Below are 27,718 nucleotides of genomic sequence, written 5' to 3' on the forward strand. Positions count from 1 at the left end.
TGACATCGTGATTTATAATAAGGTATACATTCCCATTTCTGGCACTGAGTTCCTAAAACCACTGGAATTTTCTAAGTAGTGAGAACAATTAAGATGTCTTTTGCTATGCTAATAAGGCTACTTTTGGAAAGCACCCTGGTAACCTGAGATGGGAAGGGGAGAGGGATTGGAAGCTGACTCAGATGCCAGTGGCTGATGATTTAATAAATGGTGCCTATGTGATGAAGCCTCCATAGAAACCCGGAAGGATGGGGTTCTGTGCGTTTCTGAGTTGGGGAACACATGTAGATTCGGGGAGAACGATGCACCTGGAGAGGACATGGAGCCTTTTCACCCTTTCCCCACCCCTTGCCCTGTGCATCTTTTCCAACTCTTTGTTCCTGAGTTGTATCTCTTCCCAACAAACAGGTGATCTAGTAAATAAAAAGTTTCTCTGAGTTCTGTGAGCCGCCATAGCAAATCAATCGAACTCAAGCGTGGGAAGCTCTGATCTGTAGCTGACTGGTTAGAAAGTCATGACCTGGACTTGTGACTGGTGTCTGAAGCGGGGAGGGGTGGTGGTGTAGGGCAGAGCTCTTAACCTGGGAGATCCAGTGCCATCTCCAAGGAGACAGGGTCAGACACCTAACTGTACCCAGAGCATTGCTTGGTGTGTTAAATTGCACACACACAACTGGGCGCAGAGCTGGAGCACCTGCTTGGAGTGGGAGTGGAGGGAGCAGGAGAAACTCTGTCAGGCTCAAGGGAGACTCTTCCCAGGGCCATTCAAACAGGAGAAGGTGGACCTCTCCAGGCCAGAGACTTCCCCGAATGCAAGTCTGAAGGAGAGGGCAGTCACTGACCAAGGCCACCGAGCCAAGAGCCACCCTGGAACTCCACCGGAGCAGCAGGACACGTCTGTGGAGTTCTCAGTGTTAGTTGTGACCTTGACCTTCACTGACCTTCATTCGGTGTTCTTGTTCATCCCAAGAACATTCTCTCCAGAGGGAAGCACTTGGCCACAGGACAAATATCAGCCAGACTTAGCGGGCAGGAGTGCTGCCCCTGTCGGAGCCTCTGGCTCCTGACAGGCTTGACTGGAATATCATCCTGTCTGGCCAGTGGACAGGCCGCTTCTGTCTACACAGGCACACTTCCTGTGTCTATGCTACCCTGAAGAGTGGAGCATACCTGAAGCCAATGGCTGTTGTATTTGCAGCCACATCTCTCAGAGGCAGCAGGTGGTGAGGGCTTGGCAGTCTGTGGGCGAGGCTGGAGAAAGTGGACTCCTGGAGCAGAAGAAGCGGATGTGGGACCTTGAAGGGAGCTGCTGTTTGGGCGTGGGGAGTGGGGATGGTGAGTGGACCACAGGTGTTTGCCACCTGTGTGAACTGAAGAGTCACTGGGGCAAAATTTAGTCAGAACCCAGTAGGACCTGCTTTTTCAGAAAAGATGCTAGTTAGACCATTCATTTTTTTATTCAGCAATTTTATTTATTTTGCATGATGATCCATTCAGTTCAGTTCAGTCGCTCAGTTGTGTCCGACTCTTTGCAACCCCATGAATTGGAGCACGCCAGGCCTCCCTGTCTATCACCAACTCCCGGAGTTCACTCAAACTCACATCCATCGAGTCGGTAATGCCATCCAGCCATCTCATCCTCTGTCGTCCCCTTCTCCTCCTGCCCCCAATCCCTCCCAGCATCAGAGTCTTTTCCAATGAGTCAACTGTTTGCATCAGGTGGCCAAAATATTGGAGTTTCAGCTTTGGCATCAGTCCTTCCAAAGAACACCCAGGACTGATCTCCTTTAGAATGGACTGGTTTTATCTCTTTGCTGTCCACTGGACTCTCAAGAGTCTTCTCCAACACCACATTTCAAAGCATCAATTCTTCAGCGCTCAGCTTTCTTCACAGTCCAATTCTCACAACCATACATGACCACTGGAAAAACCATAGCCTTGACTAGATGGGCCTTTGTTGGCAAAGTAATGTCTCTGCTTTTGAACATGCTATCTAGGTTGGTCATAACTTTTCTTCCAAGGAGTAAGCGTCTTTTAATTTCATGGCTGCAGTCACCATCTGCAGTGATTTTGGAGCCCAGAAAAATAAAGTCTGACACTGTTTCCACTGTTTCTCCATCTATTTCCCATGAAGTGATGGGACCGGATGCCATGATCTTCATTTTCTGAATGTTGAACTTTAAGCCAACTTTTTCACTCTCCACTTTCACTTTCATCAAGAGGCTTTTTAGTTCCTCTTCACTTTCTGCTGATGATCCGTTAGGAACTGGGAACAGAGACATCTACAATGTAGTTTCCGCCTTCAAGTTTGCAATCAGAGCAGTGCTGACCAACACACCTGCTAGAAATGTTCTTGAGTTTCCCAAGGGGGCTCAGTGGTAGAGAATCCACCTGCCAACACAGGAGGTGGTAAGAGACAAGGGTTCAATACCTGGGTCTGGAAGATTCCCTGGAGGAGGGCATGGCAACCCGCTCCAATATTCTTGCCTGGAGAATCCCGTGGGCAGAGGAGCTTGGCAGGCTCAGTCCACATGACTGAAGTGACTTAGCACGCATGCTGAAATGTCCTCTCTAACTCTGTGCTATCCAGTAAGGTAGCCACTAGCCACATGTGGGCTATTGAGCGCTCAATAGAGGGCTAATGCACCTGAGACACTGAATTTTAAATTTTATTTAAGTTTAATTAATTCAAATTTAAATTTAGATAGGCATTTGTGAATGGCTACCTTATTCAACAGAGCAGATTTAGAGGAGAAATCAATGAAGATATTTTTGGCTGTGAATCACAGTAGATGCAGCTCAGAATCGACAGAGTCTATAGAGATGGGATGGTCCTTGGGTTGATTCAATGCAAACATCATTAAGGATTCCGGTTACTCCCACGTCTCTTTCCTGCCTTCCTCAACACGTTGACTTTGACTTCAGTTTTTTCCCTCATGGTCATAAGATCGTTACCGTATCTCTGCCCACGGCATCAGTTTGAGAGCTTTCTTTCTGTTTCTCTGGCTAAGGAGAAACACTTCTCAGAAGCCCCACTGCCACTGCCCCAGCATCTCCCCTCTGGTCTCACTGATGAGATCTATCACACGTGTGTCCGTGATGGATACATGACTGATCTCCATCACTGGATGGAAGCAGCAGGGTGCCCCTTGAGGCTGGGCTGCTGCTGGGCTCTGACACTGAGCAGGCGTGGGAAGGGCTGTCGGTGGATAACCACCAGAACTGACTCAGTGGAGACTCCAACAGGTATGCAATTCTAACACACACAAAAGATAAAGGCTCTAAATGAAGTAGGAATAAAGGGCTATGGGAGCACAGAGAAAGGAGTGGTAAAGCCTTCCCAGGAGATTTAGAAAAGATTGCTTCTTAAATGAGCCCTGAAAGATAAGATTAAAGATAGTCATTTGCCACAAGCATGGCCTAGCTAAGCTCTGCCGGTAGGTGAGGGGTGGTCCATACTTCTCTTGGACATGTGAAGCTCTTCAGAATAATGCCAGCATCATCCCGTGGCTTTCTCGAGTTATTCTTCTGCTTGCTCTCATTTCATTTTTCTCTAAAGAAAGGGAAAGGAAGTCTCTTGAGCCAGTGGTGAAACAGATCCCTAATTTCTTGCTCCGTGTAGTCACCATCTCGCCTTCCATTCATCCGCCTTCCCTCACACCCGGCCTTTCTTTGAGTCAACTTCCTTCTCTTGGAAGATCAGATGGAGAAAACTGGCAAGTGAGAAGTGGTGTACAGAATAAGCATGTGACCTGGGACACACGTACACACACCTTTAGGAGGCCCCTGGCAGTGGGCATGATGAGGCCATAGCGATGGATCTTTTCCTTTTTAAGATTTTTTAAAAATGTTGACTATTTTTTTAAAAGTCTTTATTGAATTTGTTACAATGTTGCTTCTAGTTTATGTTTTTGATTTTTAGCCTTGAGACATGTGAGATATTAGCTGCTCAACCAGGGATCAAATCCTCGCCCCCCTGTGTTAGAAGGTGAAGTATTAACCACTGGATCATCAGGAAAGTTCCAGAAATGGATCTTAATGACACTGATGAATGGATATTTTTTTTTTAAGTCAGGCATGTTGTATTATAGTAAAGGAAAACTATTAGCATTAATAACAGCCAAGATGGCGGTCTGCCCCATCTCTCACTATTTTCTTCTTGAGCAGCCCTGCTTCTTCCTTGAAGATGGTTCTATCCCATCCCTGGTAAGGGGATGAGTTGTCTCTGCCTGGGGCTCATCTACCTCCTCTTCAGGGAAAGCAGCCAAGGATATGGCCACATTCTTGCTTCAACTGTGGCATCTCATAAGCCCCATCACACCTTGGGTTGGCAGCTGAGGGATTTCCCATCCATTTAGTGAGACATCTGAGAGTCAAAGGGGTTCAGAAAGGTCATCTACATAATTTAAGACATTTTCCCCCTTACGTGCATGCATGGGCACAGATCCCCACATGCACACACGCAGAGCGGAAATACTAGGGGCTGTCAGACGACGCCTTCTCTCAGCTGTTGCTTATTCCCTCCATGCGGTGAATTTTGCTGACAAAATGTGCATGCCTGAGAAAGAAGAGTTAAGTGGTCTGATGTTGGGGAGTAGAGTGTGAGGGAAGCTATTATGTCAACAAAATGTTGAGAGTCTTCTAATTTTTAGCCAATTGTTTAAAAGACGACAGATGGTAATGTTTATGAGATGTATAATTCAAGGCAAATCTGTCCAGATAGAGAGGATACAGCATCTTTAACTTGGCTAACAAATGTTGAGCTGCATTCAGATAAATAAAACCAACCAAACCCAAGGCACATAATTGCAACATTGGAGAGATGGAAAACAATCTTATTTTTTTTTATTATAAATAAAAGAATGATATGTATGAGAATAAGGGGTTGGGATGTTTCTCTCCTTCCCTGCTGATCAGTTATATCATCAGTCACAGGTGAAGGCAGGGCAGACTCAGATCTTGAATCTTCAACATTTGTCTGCTCTGTCCAAGGTCATGCTGCTAGACCAGTTTTTCAGTTCTCCAACTTTTTGTTTTGAGCCGAATAACGAGATCTTTGTTTCATTAATATTTAAGAGTAATTTAGATTGTGCCAGATGATCTTAAAGCTCATTTAAATCAGCTTGAAGATAATATTAAGCTTTCTTCCAGCATAACCTACTACCATAAATGATAGTGTCATCTGCATATAAATGATAGGCTGAGTATGATAATGAATAGCCAAGATAATCAATACAGAATGACATGTGCATTGGATTCCAGATAAATCTTTCAAGAATCCATTATTCTGCTTTCAGAGTTAAAGATGCATTGTTTTTGTCCAAATCTTCTAAAGAAAACACAAAAGGTTTTCATGAAATGACTCTTTTATTATGTTGGAACAGGGATGCCCACAAATTATACACGTACTGTTTTGCAAATACAATAATTAGAGTTCACACAGATCATTACTTTATTGGATTGAACAACTGTCTCTTGGCAATTGCTACTGCTTCTCCTTCCTCTCCTCCTCTCCCCTTCCCAGTTCCCTTCCTTCTCCTTCTTCTCCGCCTCCCCCTGCCCCTCCCTTTTTTTTTTCCCCCTCTCCTTCCTTCTCCTACTTCTCCCCTTCCTTCCAACAGTGAATGCTTTTCAAATACTGTTTCACTTGGGACTGACTTGAACCCTTATTTAAATTGCTATAGGTCTGTAGGGTGCCTTCCTATGACACCGTCTAGGGGAAACCTTCATACTCTAGAAGTATTTATTTGCATAAATCATATCTTCCCTCTGTATTGGGCTTCCCTGATAGCTCAGTTGGTAAAGGATCTGCCTGCAGTGCAGGAGACCCTGGTTCAATTCCTGGGTTGGGAAGATCTGCTGGAGAAGGGAGAGGCTACCCACTCCAGTGTTCTTAGGCTTCCCTTGTGGGTCAGCTGGTAAAGAATCCACCTGCAGTGCAGGAGACCTGGATTCAAGCCCAAGGCTGGGAAGATCCCCTGGAGAAGGGAAAGGCTACCCACTCCAGTATTCCGGCCTGGAGAATTCCATGACTGGGAGAATTTCACTTCACTTCCCTTTTTATTGACCTAGAACTTACTGATATCTCTTATTTGAATAAAATACAAACTTTGGATAACTATGTATCAGAAATGATTTGTAAATTAGGGTATATTTTTCTTTCCTAAGAGAAGAGACTATTTTTAAAGTCAAAGAGAAAAAGCATAATAAAGAGAAGTGGAGAAATGGACAAAAAGAAAAGTCAGTGTCAAAAGACATGAACTGGTCTGTGTGTGGCTGAAAAGAGAGGCTGCAAAGTAAACTCCTCACATCTTTTTATCTCTGATGTTCTTTCGGGACTTCCCCAAATGCATCAGGGTCTCTAATCCACATCCCAGAGTTTCAGGAAGTGCTCGCAAGGTTTAAGAGCTGGTGGAGAAGGTGAGTTTTCTCCTGGATCAGGACAGAATGGTTTTCCTTCTTTGCAGACTCAGCAAGGCCAGTTACTGTTCTGAGTCCAGGGAGATGGAAGAGATGGTAAACATACCAGGAGACAAGCCAATAAGCTCCCTGTGGGCAGCTAGGGATTTGCCTGGTTTATCTGTGTATCTCCTCCCACAGCCCCTGGAATGGAAAGTATACCCAGTGTTTGTTAATGGAATGAATGGCTATAGTTAGAGAAAGTCTGTTGTAGAGACCGAGGGCTTACTGCTCCTCTACATCACTGGACTCGTTCAGGCAAGCAAATAACTCTTCTCTTCTGGGACTCCCCTGCCCACTCCTGCCCCAGCTCTACATATACTTGAGGAATCACTTCTTTGACTTCCAAGATCTGGAGAGAAAAGACTTTGAGATGAAGGTATTTTGCTTCTCTCTCAGGGAGGCATAGTTCCCTCAGAAGCTGTGAGGGAAGAGGAACTACGGGGACTCTAGGTGTGGAGAGAAGATCTAGGGGAAAAAGAACTAAGGGGACTCCAGGTATGGTGGGGAGATCTAGGGTAGAAGTCAACTCAAACTATTCTGCAAACATCACCCTGCCTCATGTCTCCTTATCTTGGCCTTGCCTGTGCTTTAAGTCTAGAATGTTCTTGTCAGTCTAGAGGGTTCCTGCTCTTCTTTCGTCAAGACTCTGCCCCAACTGTCATCTTCTTTTTGAAGTTTTCTGATATTTTTTTTGGAACATTAAATCCTCTTTCTTTGCCTCTATGTTGCTTTATGTATAACCTTATTAGCACTGGATATTTATCTCCAGGCGTCTGTCTTCTCCACAAGACTGTGGACTCTGAAGGGCAAATTCCATTTCTCTTGATGTGTGCTATGCCAAGCACAGTGCCTGGCACAGAGTAGACACTTAAAAGGGGTTTGCTGAATGAGAATGATGCCACAGGGCATTGAGACTGCGCCGTGGAAAGAGTGCTCTCAGGCTGAGTACCTTGTACACTGTGCAACGGACTCACATCTCTGGATCTCTGCCCTCTGAGTGGAAAGATGGGGAGGTTGGGGCTTAGGAAAAGGGTCATCCCAGAGCTTCCTCTGCTCCTCTTCCGCCTGACTCCAGGGCTCTAAAACGATGTGAGTTCTCGAATGTAACATGCTTTCCAGGACCAGAGGTCTTCCCTGTGTCCCCTCAAGTCTCCCTGTCTGTGGCTCATGTTTCAGTCTCCCCTAATAGACATCTTGATCTTTCATTTCCTCCATAAATAAATACTTTGGTGTGTTTTAATTTGAGAATAGTATTGAGACCTGATCTTTTCCTGTTGGGATCATTTGTAGAGACTGCTGCTGCTGCTGCTAAGTCATTTCAGTCGTGTCCGACTCTGTGTGACCCCAAAGACGGCAGCCCACCAGGCTCCTCTGTCCATGGGATTCTCCGGACAAGAACACTGGAGTGGGTTGCCATTTCCTTCTCCAATGCATGAAAGTGAAAAGTGAAAGGGAAGTCACTCAGTCATGCCCGACTCTTCGGGACCCCATGGACTGCAGCCTACCAGGCTCCTCCGTCCATGGGATTTGCCAGGCAAGAGTACTGGATTGGGGTGCCATCACCTTCTCCTTGTAGACTAGAGAGGAGGAAATTATAATGCCTACAGTGGACGGAAAGAGGAGTGGGATAAAGGTGGGAAAAGTTGCAAAGAAAATAGATTAGAGCCCAAGGAAATCTCCCTCAGTAAGTGGCCAGGCCCACCTGGGTAGAAAGTGAGAGAGTGCACACAGGGGATCCAGAGGGGCAGCCAGGTTTCAGCCACGAAGGGAAAGAGGCTAAGGCTGGGGGCAGTTCAGCTCTGAGGGCAGGGCTGTGCTGAGGGGGAGGAGGGTTGCTAGGGTAACCGACACAGAAAAAGCTCCCATCTGAAGAGCTTTTTCACTTGTCTGCTGGTCTGACCGACTAGGGTGATCATCTCACAATGCTCAGTGCTTCCTCTGAGGTTGGTTTATCCTATTCTAACTATGATCGCAGCAACACAGCTCCTTAAAACCTTTTCACACCTTTAATTGTTGTTGCTGTTCAGTCACTAAGTCATGTCCCACTGTTTGCGACCCATGGACTACAGCACACTAGGCTTCCTTGTCCTTCACCATCTCCTGGAGTTTGTGAGAGAAACTCATGTCCATTTAATCGGTGATGCCATCCAACCATCTCATCTTCTGTTGCCCCCTTCTCCTCCTGCCCTCAATCTTCCCCAGAATCAGGGTCTTTTCCAATGAGTTTGTTCTTCACATCAGGTAGCTAAAGTATTGGAGTTTCAGCATCAGTCCTTTTAATGAATATTCAGGCTTGATTTCCTTTCGGATTGACTGGTTTGATCCTCTTGCAGTCCAAAGGACTTTCAAGAGTCTTCACCAGCACCACACTTTGAGGCATCAATTATTTGGCTCTCAGCCTTCTTTACAGTTCAACTCTTACATCCATAAATGACTACTGGAAAAATAACAGCTTTGACTATATGGACATTTGTCGGCAAAGTAATGTCCCTGCTTTTTAATAAGCTGTCTAGGTTTGTAGTAGCTTTCCTTCCAAGTAGCAAGCATCTTTTAATTTTGTGGAGGCAGTCACTATCTGCAGTGATTTTGGAGCACAAGAAAATAAAATCTGTCACTACTTCCACTTTTTCCCCATCTATTTACCATGGAGTGATGGGACCAGATGCCATGATCTTAGTTTTTTTATGCTGAGTTTTTAAGCCAGCTTTTTCATTCTCCTCTTTCACCTTCATCAAGAGGCTCTTTAGTTCCTCTTCGCTTTCTGCCTTTAGGGTGGTATCATCGACATATTGGTATGTTGGTTGATATTTCTCCCCACAGTCATGATTCCAATCTGAGTCATCCAGCCTGGCATTTCCCATGATGTATTCTGCATAGACGTTAAATAAGCAAGGTGACAATATATAGCCTTGAATCTGATATACAAAGTGAGGCTCTGTTTTGTCACCTGTCTTTACTAGTCGTGGTTCAGTAGTTGAAAGGTGCTCAGAGGGAGCCACAGCTCCGGGCAGGTCTGGTCTCCCCACATGGCACTTGCCATGGAGACACTTGCTGTCTCCTCCAGACAGGCATCCCAAGCCCATGGAGTGTGACTGGAACTGAGAGCCCTTTGATGGTGAAGGAGGAGATGTCACAGAGACATCCGTTTCCTTCCTTGGGGTAAACTTCATTCTTGGTGGCTCTGCCCAAAGCCAGAACTTTCCCACCTGAACATGGGGTCTCCGGCAGGGAGATTAAAGAGCCCTTCTCACCAGTCGGAATCAGTGGTTTCAAAAAACGTCTCCTCTGAAAGAGTCGTAACAGAGTGGGGGCTGGGCATACTGAGGGGTAGGAGGCGGTGAGAGCAGGGGCACTCAGAGAAGAGCTGAGAGGCGAGCAGTGGGGAACATGCCCTTGGCATGCCCTGCAGTTTGTTTCCTCAGTAACACAATAGGAGGAAGCCTCTAACCAGATCTAGGAAGCAGATATGGCCCACTGACCTCATGATGATCAGAAATTAGGCAAGCGTGAGCCTAGCTATGAAAGCTCTTCTCCCTGAGTGCGAGCCACAGTTCTCTAACTAGGACACAGGCCGGGCTGGGCTTCATCACCTCCGGCATCACGCATCGTCTTCTGCTGCTACCAGTGGGGAAAATGACCTCCTTTAATAGCCAGCCTATGAGGTAGCTGTCATTTTACACCCCCATCCCCCGCCCTGCATTGTACAGACGAGGAAACAAAGGTAGAGTCAAGGTCAACAGGACATAAGAGAATAGGAATTTGAACCCAAGGAGTCCAGCTCTAGAGCCTGAGCCCTAACCCATGGCACGAACCTGCCTTGCCATTTTCAAATAAGATGTTTGTTTAGAATCAACTCAAGAGTTTTATTAGGGATCACTGAGAACAGAAATGGGCTTTCCAGATGGTGCTAATGGTAAATAACATTTCTGTCCATGAAGGAGATATAAGAGATGTGAGTTCAATCCCTGGATCGGGGAGATCCCCTGGAGGAGAGCATGGCAACCCACTCCAGTATCCTTGTCTGGAGAATCCCAGACAGAGGAGCCTGGTGGGCTTCAGCCCATAGGGTTGCAAAGAGTCAGACACGACTGAAGTGACTTAGCATGCAGGCATGAGACTAGAAATATCTCCTCCTGGACCCTGGGGTCTCTTCACTGGTGCTCGGGTACGGCCACTGGCATCTTTATTTACTGAGTTGGGAGGAGAGACGGTCTTCAGATGCCACATCTCTCTGGGGGTGGTGCTGGTGGGGGGTGAACCTGGACTCCTCAGCAGGAGTCGTGCTTCTGCTGCAAGAAGCACGATTCTTCCTCACCTTGTCTCATAAGCCCAGCGGTCTGTCACCCAAGAGTCTATGTCTTATTTTGCAAACTGAATATCTGCCGGTTATTGATTTGTCTGACACTGAAAAATGCCCACTAGTAAAAGGAACGCTGGGGCTTTCATTCTGTTCTCTCCTTCCCTATTTTCTTTATTGAAGAAAACATTCTATGACAAAAACCACATTAATGGTTCTTTTAATGTTCTGGGCATCTTTCAAAGAAGAGTTCGTAAAACTTTGTCCAAACCTTATCAGGTGACACGGCCACTGTGTGAGAGATGAGGTACCTGAGCTAGATGAGGGGAGTTAAGGGGGCAGGGGAAGGGGGACCCGTGGGGTGGGGCACCCGCAGAAAAGGTCATTGGGCACCTGAGGCTCTTACCTTGGCAGCACCAAGAGATTGAACACCTGAGAGATTTTAAGCCTCACAAATCTCAGGCCACTCCCAGAAACAGTAAAGCAGAGTCTCTGGGATACGGATCCCAACTGCACACCTTTTAAAGGCTCCCATGTAATTCTACTGTAGGCTTCTGCTTGTTGCACGACACTTCTTTTTTTTTTTTTTTTTTTAACACAAAAGACATGTGTAACTCCAGCCCAGTCCTTGTTATGGAACTGGGGTGTGGGCTTCTATCAGAAAATGGTCCTACCAGCCAGCTCACACATGAACCCCAGAGTGGGTACCGGGAGTCCTTTACTTTGACTTTCAGTGACAACTGATATTCATGGTGAGCAAGGCAATGGCACCCCACTCCAGTACTCTTGACTGGAAAATCCCATGGGCAGAGCAGCCTGGTGAGCTGCAGTCCATGGGATCGCTAAGAGTCGGACATGACTGAGCGACTTCACTTTCACTTGACTTTCATGCATTGGAGAAGGAAATGGCAACCCACTCCAGTGTTCTTGCCTGGAGAATCCCAGGGATGGGGGAGCCTGGTGGGCTGCTGTCTATGGGGTCGCACAGAGTCAGACACGACTGAAGCGACTTAGCAGCAGCAGCAGCAGCAGTTATCTGTTACTGTGTAACAAATTACCCCATACTCACTGACTTAGAACAACTGACATTTATTATCTTGTAGTTCCTGTGGGTCAGGAGTGTGGGGGAAGCTTAGCTGGCTGATTCTGGCTTAGAATCTCTCATTAGGTTATAGCCAAGATGTCAACTGGGGCTGCAGGATCCCCCAGCAAGATGATTCCTACAGATGGCGATAGGCACGAGGCCTCAGTTCCTCACCATGTGGGCCTCCGACAAGGCTGCTTGAGTGTCCTCCTGACATGGTAGCTGGCTTCCTCTAGAGTGAGTGACTCAAGGGCCAAAACAAGGAGAAAGGCACCATGCCTTTTAGGTCTTCATCTTCGTCATCATATGCCATCACTTCCACCACATTCTATGGTACAGAGAACTTCCAGATGTACAAGCTGGATTTAGAAAAGGCACAGGAACCAGAGATCACATTGCCAACATCAGTTAGATCTCAGAAAAAGCAAGGGAGTTTCAGAAAAACATCTGCTTCTGCTTCATTGACTATACAGAACCCTTTGACTGTGTGGATCACAGCAAACTGTGGAAAATTCTGAAAGACATGGGAATACCAGACCACCTGACCTGCCTACTGAGAAACCTGTATGCAGGTCAAGAAGCAACATTAGAACTGGACATGGAACAATGCACTTGTTCAAAATTGAGAAAGAAGTATTTCAAGGCTGTGTATTGTCACCCTGCTTATTTAATGTATATGCAGAGTACATCATGGGAAATGCTGGGCTGGATGAAGCACAAGCTGGAATCAAGATTACCGGGAGAAATATCAGTAACCTCAGATGTGCAGATGATACCACCTGTGCAAAAAGAAAAGGGCATCTAAAGAGCCTCTTGATGAAGGTGAAAGAGGAGAGTGAAAAAGCTGGCTTAACACTCAACATTCAAAAAACTATGATCATGGAATCTGGTCCCATCACTTCATGCAAATAGGTAGAGAAAAAGTGGAAAGTGGCAGGTTTGATTTTCCTGGGCTCCAAAATCTCTGAAGATGGTTACTGAAACCATGAAATTAAAAGACACTTGCTCCTTGGAAGAAAAGCTATGACAAACCTAGGCGGCGTAGCAGAGACATTATTTTGCCTACAAAGATCTGTATAGTCAGGGCTATGGTTTTTCCAGTAGTCATGTATGGCTGTGAGAGTTGGATCACAAAAAAGGCTGAGACCCAAAGAATTGATGCTTTCAAACTGTGGTGCTGGATAGGACTCTTGAGAGTCCCTTGGACAGCAAGGAAATCAAACCAGTCAATCCAAAAGGAAATCAAGCCTGATTATTCATCGGAAGGACTGATGCTGAAGCTCCAATACTTTAGCTACCTGATGTGAAGAGCCAACTCATTGGAAAAGATCCTGATTCTGGGAAAGATTGAGGGCAGGAGGAGAAGGGGCTAACAGAAGATGAGATGGTTGGATGGCATCATCAAGTGGATGGACATGAGTTTGAGCAAACTCCGGGAGACAGTGAAGGACAGGGAAGCCTGGTGTGGGGCAGTTCATGGGTTCACAAACAGTGGGCATGACTTAGTGACTCAACAACTACAACAAGCCATTAAACACAGCCCACAGTTAGGAACTGGGAAATTAGATTCCACCATTTAGAGGGAGAAAGAACAAAGAATTCATGGACATATGTCAAAACCATCACAGTGGGTACTGGAGATGAGTGGCTTTCCTCATTTTATTCCTCTTTTTTCCCCAGATGGAGGCCTTCATCCTGGATTCCGGAGATGCACCACGACGCCAAATGCACAGCTGGGAGAGAGACTGTATTCCCTGGGCCAGCTTCCTTACTTCTGCCTTCTCTCTGTTTTGTTCTGGTCCTTGACTCATTTTCCCCAGAAGCCCCACAGTTATCTGTCTCGGTTCTGCTTTCTCTTGTCTGGCCTCGGTGTGAATTGTCAGTCTCTTCTCAGTGTGGTTCTGCTGCTGGGGGTGGTCATGGGGCTGGGGATGCTGTGGACCAAGAGGGAGGAGAGGTAAGAGAAGAGAAGTCCTCTCTGTGGTCTGGTCCCTCACTCAGTCTGTTTTCTCCATGAATCATAATCTCCCAGGAGCTCATCTCCTATTATGCTAATGGAGTGTTTGTCTCATTGCCAGACTTGAATGACATTATACAAGGTCTGGCTTTGAGCTCTTGGAAATTGGAATTAGAGCAGGAGGGAAGGATCTTGCCTACAACATTTGAAACCTTGATTTTAAATTAATTATACATAATTAGCATAATTTAATTACACTTAGGACAGAAGTTCTCAAAGTATGTTCTAAGGAACCTAAGATTCTGTGAAGATCTTTAGGGAATTTTGCAAATGTTTTATTGAAAAATTTTAAATACCATATGTTTTTAATTGTAAACAAATAATATATTATATACCAACTTTTAACAGTCAGCACATAAGCTTGTGCCTGCCAACCTAACATTGAGTGTCTGAGCCCAGATATTGGAATAAAGCTTTCCCTACTATCACTATTAACTACAAAATGTCTGGAATTCACAAAGCAAATAGGTTTTTCATAATCTGTTACCATTTGCAGCTCCTCATCTGTGGGAATCAGTCCTCCCTCACAATTATACAATCAAAAAAATGCTAAAATAAATTGGATGTTTAGGCTGATGTAACTTCAATTTATGGCCCTAAGTCCCTGTTTTAAATTACGTGTCACAAAGATTTTCCATTATCTCCTTGATTGGCTTCTAATGAATAAAATTTTTGAGTGAAAGCCTATAAAATAAATGTTTAATAATAACTTGCCCATTTTAATCTGTTTCCTATGTTCGTATAGCAGAATACTTGCTGTTGCAAATTAGAGAAAACCCAACTCAAAACAGCTTAAAGTGATAGGATTTGTCACCTTGCATATAAAGAAATTCTGGGGTTGGTGGATTTGATGGCTCAGCAACATTGTGGAGGACCTAGGTTCTTCCCATCTTCTATTCTGCCTTCCTCAGGGTGTTGACTTGGGGTTAATTCCCTTCAAAATGGCAAGATGGTTGTCAGTTTCAATTGTCCCATGCTCACATGGCTGTCAGTTTCAAGCATCCCGTGCACACGCATCCCCAAATAGTCAATGGGCAGAAAGGGCAAAGAGTCTCCTCTTAGGACCAAGCACTCTTTCCCAGAAGCCCCTGAGCAGGTCTCCCCCTGGTATCTAATTGCCTAGAGCCTGTCTAAACCAGGTTTAGAAGGAGAAAGCCCACCATCATTGGCTTTTCCTGAATCACAGACCTTAAAACAAACCTGGGCTCAGCCAGCATGATCACAGGAAAGAAAGGCTGTTGGAACCCTACTAACAGTGTATGCTAGGACTTGGGTTCATTGTATGAATTATTTGATAAAATATTTTTGCCATTAAAAAAAAAATCAGTTGGAGAACCAGGATTACTGAGAACTTTTCTTGGATTGGCCTTGTGGCTGTTTTTGCCGAAGGTCAGCTTTGCTGATCCTGCCCCAGTTTTGCTGGGAGAGAAGGGAGAGCTCCCGCCTGCATTAACCTCGGGGCTTGCGGCCTACTTTCTCGCATCAGTCCTGTCTGCAGTCACACTGCATGATATCTTCATGGGGAGAGACAGTTTACATGGTGCTTTTGTGGATATTGACCCAGTTAATTCCCAAAGGATGATATAGTCCAGGGGCTCCAAAACCTAATTGACCACCCATCATCCTCATCACATGGGGGAGCATCTTGAGCTAATGAGAGTCATCATTTTAACTGTGGACCCACTGAATCAGAATATCCCAAGGTAGGGCTTGGAAATTAATGTTTCTCAAAAAGTGCTTACTGGAAACTGCGAGGGGTTTGACGTGGCTGGAGAGTTGGTGCAGCTGGACAAGAGGCTGCAGATGTCGGTGGGGGTCAGGTGAAGCAGGGACTTGGCCTTTGTCCTGTGGGACATCGGGTGAGCACCTACGCAGTCATCATCAGGTGAGACATGGCTGACAGGTGACGGGCATTAAGCCAAAGCAAAGTCAGGGCGAGAAGAGAAGATGGCCCAAGAAGAGGCTAAGGATACACAGTCAATAGGGCTTGGCTTCTTTTTTTTTAATTTTTAAAAATTGAAGTATAGTTGATTTACAGGGTTGTTTACAATGTGCTAATTTCTGCTGCATAGCAAAATTGTATACATGTATATATTGTATACATACAGTGTATACATACAATACAATACATACATTGTATACATACAATATACGTACATTCAGTTGTGTATATGTATACATTCTTTTCTAATATTCTTTTCCATGATGGTTTATAGGATGGGATATTGAATACAGTTCCCTGTGTTACACAATAGAACCTTGGTGTATGTCCATTCTATATGCAAAAGAACTAGCAGATTACATTTGCTGATTCCAGCTTCCCGTGCCATCCTTCCCCCAACCGCCTCCCCACTGGCTACCACAAGTCTGTTCTCTGTGTCTCTGAGTCTGTTTCTGTTTTGTAGAAAGGATTGTTAGGGTCATAGTTTAGATTCCACATACAAGTGATATCATATGGTATTTGTCTTTCTCTTTCTGACTTACTTCACTTAGTATGATAATCCCAGTTGCATCAATGTTGCTGCAAATGGCCTTATTTCATTCTTTTCTATGGCTGAGTAGTATTCCACTGTATATATGCACCACATCTTCTTTATCCATTTATTAACGGACATTTAGGTTGTTTCCATGTCTTGGCTATTGTGAATAGTGTTGCCATGAATATAGGGGATTGTGTGTGTGTGTGTGTGTTAGTCACTCAGTCATGTCACTCTTTGCAACCCCATGGACTATAGCCCACCAGGACCTCTGTCATGGGAATTCTCCACGCAAGAATACTGGAGTGGGTTGCCATTCCTGTCTCCAGGGGATTTTCCCAACCCAGGGATTGAACCTGGGTCTCCTGCATTGCAGGCAGGTTCTTTACCATCTGAGCCACCAGGGAAGCCCACAGAGGGTGAGTGTATCCTTTTAAATTATAATTTTGTCTGGATAAATGCCAAGGAGTAGGATTGCTGAATCATATGGTAATTCTATTTTTAGTTTTCTAAGAAACCTCTAGACTGTTTTCCATAGTGGCTGTACCAACTTACATTTCCACCAACAATGTAAGAGGGTTCCTAGGATTTGGCTTCTAATGGAATTAGGATAAAGACCTGAAGTAGCTCCCCAGTGTCTAGCGTAGAGGTTCTGTTTCAACAGATCCCTTTTCTCTGTACTGACTTTCTGCCAAGGAAGGCAACTTTACAATCCAGCTGTCTCTCCTAAGGCTGAAAGTCCTAGCACTGCCTGTGCTGATGTGTCCTAACCCTCCCTTCTGCCCACACCTGACCACTAATCCCTAACCACGAGAGAACAACCATAAACAACCAGGCTTCCACTGAACTTACACATCATAGTTTTTGTCTGCAGGAAAAAGGAATAAATCCATTTCATGTCAGCTGAAGAAGAAACACCCATCTACAGTGTAAGCAAGGAGAGGGGCTATGTGGGGCTGATTTGATTTAAATAAATCATTAATGAAGTTCCTTAGTGGCTCAGAGAGTAAAGAGTCTGTCTGCAATGCAGGAGACCAGGGTTTGATCCCTGGGTTGAGACGATCCCCTAGAGAAGGACATAGCAACCCACTCCAGTATTCTTGCCTGGAAAAGCCCATAGACAGAGGACCTGGAAAGCTACGTGGTGTCACAAAGAGTTGGACACGACTGAGCGACTTCACAAGCCAAATCATTAATGTTTAAATAAAGAAAATAAAGCAAAGTGCATACTAAAGAGCCTGGACTAAACCAGAAGATATTTGAAATTCTCAAATTGTATTCTTGTCTCTTTCTATTCATTTTATTCCATTGTGTTCTAGATAAAATGAATTTTAACGTTTTGCTGAAACACTGATGGAAACTATGAATGAACAGCAGGAAGGGTAAAATGAAAATCCTTGAATTTCATAAATAGTAGGAATGTATGAAACATTTTTATAAGAAAAAAAAACACCCAGGAAGAGCTAGGCAAATTTACCTTGTTTTTAAAGGCAATGTTCTATGAGCACCATCTCCAATCTGACCACTTCTGTTCTTGCCAAAATCTCTAGGCTGATTCCTGTTCCGTACCTCTCCTCCACATATGGAAGTCACTACACATCCTGTTCATTACTTCACTTTCTGGAAACCTGGCTTGTTCAGTTGCTGACATCCTGGATGAACTCAGGAAGCCCACTTCTTGGCCACTAAAATAGAACACATTAGAGGGAGTCAGTTCATGTATAATAGGGTGAAGAATTCTCATGACTTCAGGTCCACCAGGTCATTCACTGAAGAGCAAGTGGAAACAATGTTGAAGAAGAAACAGAGGTTTAGTGAAATATTGCCATTTGCAGCAACATGGAGAGACCTAGAGATTATCATGCTAAGTGAAGTAAGTCTAAAAATACGAATATCACATGATATCACACATGTGGGATAGAAAATATGATACAAATGAACTTATCTATGAAACAGACACACAGACATTGAGAACAGACTTGTGTTTGCCAAAGAGGTCCCGGGAGGGATGGACTGGGTGTCTGGGATCAGCAGATGTGAACTGTTATATGGGAGAGTGGGTAAACAAGGTCTTACTGTATGGCACAGGGACAGAGTCAGTATTCAGTGATAAACCATGGTGGAAAATAATAGGAAAAAGAATGTACACGTGTGTATAACTGAGTCACTTTGCTGTATAGCTGAAATCACAACACTGTAAATCAACTATCAGTTCAGTTCAGTTGTTTAGTCGTGTCCGACTCTGCAACCACATGCAGCACACCAGGCCTCCCTGTCCATCACCAACTCCCAGAGCTTACCCAAACTCATGTCCGTTGAGTTGGTGATGCCATCCAACCATCTCATCCTCTGTCATCCCCTTCTCCTCCTGCCTTCAATCTTTCCCAGCATCAGAGTCTTTTCCAATGAGTCAGCTTTCCCATCAGGTGGCCAAAGTATGGGAGTTTCAGCTTCAGCATCAGTCCTTCCAATGAACACTCAAGACTGATCTCCTTTAGGATGGACTGATTGGATCTCCTTGCAGTCCAAGGGACTCTCAAGAGTCTGCTCCAACACCACAGTTCAAAAGCATCAATTCTTTGGCGCTCAGCTTTCTTTATAGTCGAACTCTCACATCCATACATGACTACTGGAAAAACCATAGCATTAACGAGACAGACCTTTGTTGGCAAAGTAATGTCTCTGCTTTTTAATATGCTATCTAGGTTGGTCATAACTTTCCTTCCAAGAGTAAGCGTCTTTTAATTTCATGGCTGCAGTCACCATCTGCAGTGATTTTGGAGATCAAAAAAATAAAATCAACCACTGTTTCCACTGTTTCCCCATCTATTTGCTATGAAGTGATGGGACTGGATTCCATGATCTTGTTTTCTGAATGTTGAGCTTTAAGCCAACTTATTCACTCTCCTCTTTCACTTTCATCAAGAGGCCCTTTAGTTCTTCTTCACTTTCTGCCATAAGGGTGGTGTCATCTGCATATCTGAGGTTATTGATATTTCTCCCAGCAATCTTGATTCCAGCTTGTGCTTCCTCCAGCCCAGCTTTTCTCATGATGTACTCTGCATATAAGTTAAATAAGCAGGGTGATAATATACAGCCTTGACGTACTCCTTTTCCTATTTGGAACCAGTCTGTTGTTTTGTGTCCAGTTCTAACTGTTGCTTCCTGACCCGCATACAAATTTATCAAGAGGCAGGTCAGGTAGTCTGGTATTCCCATCTCTTGAAGAATTTTCCATAACTTATTGTGATCCACACAGTCAAAGGCTTTATACTTCAAGAAAAGAAATTTTTAAAAGGATTTGAAATAGTTTGTAAAAAGTGGCATCTCTATCCAATGGAATTTTACTCAGCAGCAGCACCATGCAAATACACGGATGAATTTCAGAATAACTTTGTTGAGTAAAAGAAGCCACACCTCTGGGTGTACATGTGTCCCCATCTGTAATCCGCCTCCCACCTCCCTCCCCATCCTATCCCTCTGGGTTGTCCCAGTGCACCAGTGGCTGATTCATGTCAATGTATGGCAAAAACCACCACAATATTGTAAAACAATTAGCCTTCAATTAAAATAAATGAATTAATTTAAAAAAAAGCCAGACCCAATCGTGTATGTATGTTGATGCTACTTTCTCCATTCATCGTCCCATTCTCCCTTGCCCACTGTGTCCAGAAGTCCATTCTCTACATCTGCATCTTCTTTCCTTCCCTACAGATAGGTTCATCAGTATCGTTTTTCTAGATTCCATGTGTATGTGTTAATATACTGTATTTGTTTTTCTCTTTCTGACTTACTTCACACTGTATACCAGGCTCTAGGTGTAAGATAGGTGGCTGGTGAGAACTTGCTGTGTGGCACAGGGAGCCCAGTCTGGCACTCTGTGATGATGGGGGGCAGGGGAGGAGACGTATGTATAATTATGGCTGATTTGCTATTGTTGTATGGCAGAAACCAGCACAACATTGTAAAACTTCCTTTAAAAAATTAAAAAAAAAAAAACTAATACAATTATGTAAAGTTTAAAAATAAAATAAAATTAAAAAAAAATTTTTTTTAATTAAATAAAAGAAGCCGGACCAGACAGTACATGACTTCGTTATTAATAAAATTTTGTAAAATGCAAAGTACTCTATGAGAAAATGTGTGGTGGTGTCTAGAGATGACGAAGGGAAGAACCAAGTGCTAGGAGGACAGCCAACGTTCAGGGTGATGGACCCACTGGGAATCTTGAAGGCGGTGAGAGTTTCACAAGTGTATCCATATGTCAAACCCCATCGAATGTATACTTAAAGTGTGCGCAGTTTATTATGCCTCAACTCTACATAAATAAAGCTATAAAAAGAAAAGCAATGGGAGGAAAAGGGAGAGTGAGCATTCTCAACTGAAAGTTTTCAACCCAAGATGACTAATCGTCATTCTCGAGGGAAGTTTTTCTTTATAGTTTTAGAGCTATTTTTGCAGGTGTAAGTTTCCATATTAACCCCACAAGTCATGTCAGCAGGTCGTTTCTATTTACCGGACGCTTGGACATAAGGAGGCTTTAGAGACACAGGTTGGTGAAGATGTGAAATTAGTCTCTTCTGTTTTGCCTAGTCCTATTTGCGGCTCCTGGAGGTTCTGAAGGATTTCAACCTCAGCCTGCGCTGGAGGCGGGAGCCTCCCTCTGTGCCCGGCCCCTCTCCAGCTGCGCTTTCTCTCCTCCGTGCTCTGGAAGGTCCGATGGAGCAAGTGGCAACTGCGTGCCTGGAGATGCTGAGCAGGAGTGCAGATGCTGGGAGGAGACGGGCTCCCCTGGGCAGAAGCGCCGCTCAGAGACCAAATGCCTTCCCCGAAGAGAAGCAGAAAGAGAAATCAGAGCAGGGAAGGGTGAGACCAGGGCAGTCTGTGAAGAGAAGGGGCCCTTGCTGCCTGTTGCGGGCCCCTGGGATGCAAGGTTTGTGGAGGTGAGGTCCCTGGGGCCCCCTCCTCCTCCGCATCTTTGCTTGTCTGCATTTTCCATTCACAGACATCACCGTGGTGTTTTTGATAATGATACTCAGATCCTTAGGAACAATCCCGCTCAATGCAGACACCTACTTAGAATGTGGGATTAGGGTGAAGGCTTATCAATTGATACCCTAAGAGCAGGCAGATGTTGGTGCTCAAGGATACGAGAAATTTCAGTCAGAATCGCTCCTGCCATTGGCTGTGACTTCAATGATATTATATATATTGAATATATTTTCTGTAATTTATGGGGCACCTATGACTAGTCAGGCATTGAGCTAGGCATCTTAGACACATTATGTATTTAATCCATATACCCATCCTGCAAGGAAGTTATTGTGATCCCCATTCTACAGATGGGAAAATTAAAGGTTAAAGAAACAGACTGACCGCCCCTCTCACCCAAGACCATATACTTAGCAAGTAGAGCTGCTGGGACTTGAACCTCGGTGGGTCCAGCTCAAAACCCAGTTCTCTTTCTTCCCTGGCAGACCACCACCCTTCCTGGGCCACTTTCTGTCAGATGCCATCTGCCTATCTTGTATCTCTTCTTTCTGTTTTGTCTTTGGGTTTTTTTTTTCTTTCTGTGCTCTCGGGTTTTGTCTGCCCCCACATCTCCGCCTCCTAACATGTAAAAAATGACATTAGCTGATAAAGAGTTTAGGGGAAGCACTCATATCTTCAGAACAGAAACAAAAAGACCAAAAAGCAGTCTGGGCATCACCTAAGGAACCAGGAAGACTCTAGTGGGTTAGATATCGCTGACTTCCAAGCTGTTTCTCTAAGCAGTCCTGAGCCGTCTCCTAGTCAAGGAGACAATTTCAAGGTGGGAGAGTGAGCTCCAGGGCAGGACTCAGGGTTACCCAAGTGGATGCAGATGCCAGGTCTCTTCGTGAAGTCAGATGGGTCCGCCCTGAGAACCTCGTGACATTCATTCATTTCCCTTACCTGGTCTTCTCAGGTGATGTCCTCTCATAAGAGGCAAGGGGCCAGGAAGTGCAGATCTGGGGAACAAGAGGAAATGAGAGCTCTTTGGGAAAGGGCAACTGGGACAAATTAAAAGGGTGGAGATACTAGCCTAAACAAGGGAGAGGAGAAAGGCTGCAGGAGAATAAGCAAGAGAAGACTGTGTGGCCCCTGGACCTGCGGAATGCAGGTTTGTTTCCTATAAAAAGATACATTTTTCCCCTCTTCTCTTGGCAAATAATGACAAGGAAGAATGCTTGCAGAGTTTACTGAAATGGAATAGTCCGCAAGGGTATTCCAATTGAAAGAAATGTGTTCTCAGATACCTTATCATGTTCCCCACCGACTTGTTTTTATTTCAAATTGCCTAACAGGTGCTAGAGTCTGGGCAAACTGTAATAGCGTACCTTGCAACAGCTATGTATGGGACGCCCCTAGAAATAGTTTAAAAAGGTTACACAATGTGACCAGTCTCCTATGACTCGGAGCAGGCCTAGAACGTAAACATTTCCTTGTCCTCGAGTTAAATCAGGCCCTTGTGATATGTGTTCTGTAACTTTATATGAAAGGCTGCTGACAGAAGGGTTGATACCGTGACCACAAAGCTGGTGGTGGGCACAGGCAAGAGCACGTGGTGGACCCAGTTCTGCAAGTACAGCCTCTTCAAGATGAAGTTGTTCAGTTCCCCCCAAGTCTGGGGAAGACTGCAGAGTTTAACGCAGCTGTCACCCAAGCTAACACACTTCTCAAGCTGCAGCCCACGTGGAATGAACTATAGTTTCTGAAAACATTTCTAGCACCCTAGAAAAACATTTCTAATTTCCACTCTTTTTCTCCAGCTCAAGAAAGCGCACGTGAATGCAAGTGACTGACAGTGGTGTCGTGACATGTGTTCTAATTTGATACCAAAAAATAAATAAATAAAACCCCTAAGCTTTATTTGTAAGAGACTCATAGAAGCACAACCTACAGTTGATGCTGGTACTGTGTGAACCAGGACTGCAGCTGAGAACCATTGGCTGAGAGGACCTCCTTACTTAGATAAAGTATGTCAGGCACATAGAACAGAACACAGCTTTTCTTCGGGTGTTTTTCCCCGTGTGATTTGAAATGGGACAGAATGCTTGCAGGGAGCAGAAGTCTAACCTATGCGTCTTGGTCAGGATTCTGAGTTGCAAGAGACAGAAACAGATTCTGGTTGACTTAAGTAGAAAAGAAGCATATAAAAAGGGTGGGGGGCGGTGTTCAGGGTGGGGAACACATGTACACCCATGGCTGATTCATGTCAATGTATGGCTAAAACCACGACAATATTGTAAAGTAATTAGCCTCCAATTAAAATAAATTAATTATTTAAATAAAAAGTTAAAAGGGTAATGCTGAGCTCACAGAGTTGCCAAGGCACTGCAGGGCCTGTGCATTCAGAACAATATCCCCACTCAGGCTGCAGAACCTGCATGGCCAGGGCACCGATGCTACTGAGCCCACAATGAAGGGGCTATTCCCACCCATGCCACCAGCATGAGCACTGCCAGCCCAGCAGCTCATTTTCTGCAAACCCCCCACTACCAGAGGCCTGTGAGGAAGCCCCAGATGACTGGCCAAGTGGAGGGCATGAGATGGAATCCCAGAAAGTGTTTTAAAGTCAATGTTCTATGAGGGAAATGAGTAGATAAACTTCATTCTGACATTCTGCTAGACTGCAGGCAGGGCCACCATGCTTTTTGTTCCCATCTTTATTCCCAGGACCTAGCATATTACCTGGCACTTAGAAAGGGCTTAATAAGCATTTCTGGAAATGAAGTAAAATTGAATTTTAAATTTAGAAACACCCTTTCCAAGGGCTGACTGCCAGTCACTATTGCAAATTAGTTCTAGTAAATCAAAGCAAATTAGGAAAGCAATCAAAAATAGACTCTCTAAGCTCAGGGGTTGTGTTCACTTACCTCCCACAGCAGTGCCCTCTGGGTTAGTGGTTGGTGTGTCTGTTTTCACACACAATTACAACTTTCCTTCTTCTAGTGATAACTGCATATGCCTGTGCTTGTCCATCCAAATGAACGAATTGATTGAAGGCTTTTTGCCATCAAGAAATGAAATGCTCACCAGCCTTCATCTGGAGGCCAGAGAATCTCTCAGAGTATTTACTTCTGTTTTGTGAGACCTCTCTCTTGGATGGGGGAGGGAACGGAAATGGGGATTCTTTCCTTACGGGCAAAAACAGTATTCGGAGGCCTGTTTGCCGTGTCCATGCCGTTACGTGGTCTGCACATTACATTCCTGTTGAATTACCCGAGATGTTTTTGCCCTGTTTGTTTCTTCCTGGTCCTTTGCAGAATTCCCAAGTATAAGCCTAGAGAGGAGCGGGTATTGCAGAAGATCATTCCTGAAGCAGATTCGGCAAGATGGTCCATGTTAATACGCAATTATATGATTAGTGTTTGAGTTGTGCTGTAAAATGGCAGTGTGGATCACTTTCCATACCATACGTGCCAAAAGGTTTTTTATAGATTTTGAATAAATCATAAAAATTCATACCCTCTGATCAGAAAAATATTTTAAAGTTTAAAGGTCCAAAATCTCAAGGTTATTGGTTAGGAGAACACAGCAGTGTTTTGAAATGATCATAAACTAGATTTTATCTAAGTTCAATCAGATTGAAAGCGTGAATATGCCTATTCTCTGCCAGTTATTTTCTTGGGGAGAGGGGTTTTTTTTTTAGTACATACATGTATATGTTGAGTTTCTCTACATATATTCTCTCCCTCATTGGTGCAGAAATTATTTTTTAAAGTGATTTGCCTTCTTCAGTTTTGAAAAATAAAGCATCTTGATTACAGTTATGTTTAAAATAAGTATATGTGAATTAAAAATTATCTCTAAGTGGGATAATTGTTGGTTATTGAATTTTTTTCTTTTTTCCCTGTAGTTTCCAATTTTTCAGTAATAAGTGTGTACGGCTTCCATAATCAGACAAAATACACATATTACAGACATTTTTGGCTATATGATCTTGCATTCTTAAAAATTCTCATCCTACAAAATAATGCACCCCAAAATAACAGGTTTTATGGGGAAACCAGGACTGAAGCAGATCACTCAAACCTATGGAAATTTGAAACCAAAGTATTGATAGAAATCAATAGCAATTCTAATAAAAATAGTAGCATAGATAAATACATGAAGCTTGGGATCCATATATTTCCTCTTTTGCAATATATGTCTTTGTGGGCATTCATTTCTGATAGAGAACATTTTCATCAATATTTGGATTTAGGATGTAGCCTTCTTCATGAATTCATTGTTTTGACATAGAGTATATCTTGGCAATGTCTTTATCTTCACTTTCAGTCTGCTCAGAACAGCTTAAGATAGAGGAAGCATAGGGTATATGGTAAGTCGCAGAACCAGACAACACGTGCAGAAGTCAAGACTGGAGAGTTCCAGTTTCTCCCTGGATTCTGGCATACATTTGTAAGACTTTAATTTTTGAGAAAGCCTCCCTCAGGTTGCTTCAACGTGTTAATACGCCAAGGGGAATTGCACAAGAAAATGCTATTTCTGCATTATACTGACCTCATCCCCTCCTTGTTGCTCAGCTGTGAGCTGATTTATATGAAAGGAATATGCATGGCCTCAGAGCAGAGTTTTTAAAAATTCTAGGCCCCACCATTGTAGTGCCTAGACTGTAGAGAGCTGGAAAGAGAAGCAAGAAGAAAAATCTGGATAAGCTAAAAGTTAAAATTTATCTTCAAGCATGGGAAGGCAAGAAACCAAGAAGCTAAGGAAAGATGGGCTTCTTTTCCCAAAGGATAAGCATGAACACTGGTTCACCTGTGGCAGAGCACAGGAAAAGGAAATCTCATACGCTGTCCTCATAAATAAGAAAAGATTAGCTGAAAAGTTAAAGAATTACCAAAAACAAGATGGGTTGGTGTGCGAGTATAGAACTGGGGTGGAGGCGGGGGCACACATATTAGGGACATTGATTCCACATCTCCATGAGCTCTGGATGCTCATCTTATGGGTAAGATTGGAGGTCAAAGACCTGGAAGAAGGAGCAATTTCTATGGAGCAAGAGCCGTGAGCTCCTGAAGGTGGGCAGCAAACCCCGACACCCTCAGCACGCAGGGAAGGAGTTAAGAAGGCACGCCTCTACCTCTGGTCCGGAGGCTCTCCTGGGTCCAGTATCCTACACCAACACCAGGAGAGTTCTCCTACTGCAGGAGGAGGGTGGGAAACTCCTGTCTACACGGACCTCTCAAAGATACAAGGTAGAGTTTGGCTGCCAGGGGAAGGGGGAAGAGGATCACTGAGAGAATCCCCAAACTGAAACCCAAAATCCAAGACTTTCCTAGGCTGACAGTGAGCCAGGAGAATGAAGAAACCACCCGCACCTATCTGCCCATCTCCCACCACCAGGGTAGCAAACCCCAAGTGACAAGCAACATTTATCTTCTTTCAGATGAGAGGCAAAAGCATTGAAAGGGATCCTCTTTGAGGCACAGACAAATAAAGAAGGATGAAAAATAAGGGTAGGTTACCTGACATCCTAAGCTTAAGACAAAGTTAGACCAGAGTTTCTTAAAAGTGTCACTGTTGACATTTGGGCCACATAATTCTTGGCTCTTCTGTGCATGTGTGTGTAGTCACTTAAGTCATGTCTGACTCTTTGCAATGCTATGGGCTGTAGCCCACCAGGCTTCTCTGTCCATGGGATTCTCCAGGCAAGAATACTGGAGTGGGTTGCCATGGCCTCCCTCAGGGGATCTTCCCAATCCAGGGATCCAGCCCGCATCTGCTTGCATCTCCTGCACTGCAGGTGGATTCTTTACCCACTGAGCCATCTGGGAAGCCCTGTCCTATGCATCGCAGGATATTTAGCAACATCCTTGGCCTCCACCTCCGCTAGCTTTGTTCGTAGTGATGCTTTCTAAGCATCACTGGACTTCACATTCCAGGATGTCTGGCTCTAGGTTAGTGATCACACCATTGTGATTATCTGGGTCGTGAAGATCTTTTTTGTACAGTTCTTCTGTGTATTCTTGCCATCTCTTCTTAATATCTTCTGCTTCTGTTAGGTCCCTACCATTTCTGTCCTTTATCGAGCCCACCTTTGCATGAAATGTTCCCTTGGTATCTCTAATTTTCTTGAAGAGATCTCTAGTCTTTCCCATTCTGTTGTTTTCCTCTATTTCTTTACATTTATCACTGAGGAAGGCTTTCCTTTCTCTTCTTGCCATTCTTTGGAACTCTACATTCAGATGCTTATATTTTTCCTTTTCTCCTTTGCTTTTTGCTTCTCTTCTTTTCACAGCTATTTGTAAGGCCTCCCCAGATAGCCATTTTGCTTTTCTGCATTTCTTTTCCACGGGGATGGTCTTGATCCCTGTCTCCTGTACAATGTCATGAACCTCATTCCATAGTTC

The sequence above is a fragment of the Bison bison genome, unplaced genomic scaffold (genome assembly GCF_000754665.1).
Source record: "Bison bison bison isolate TAMUID 2011002044 unplaced genomic scaffold, Bison_UMD1.0 scf7180017864146, whole genome shotgun sequence".
NCBI lineage: Eukaryota > Metazoa > Chordata > Mammalia > Artiodactyla > Bovidae > Bison > Bison bison.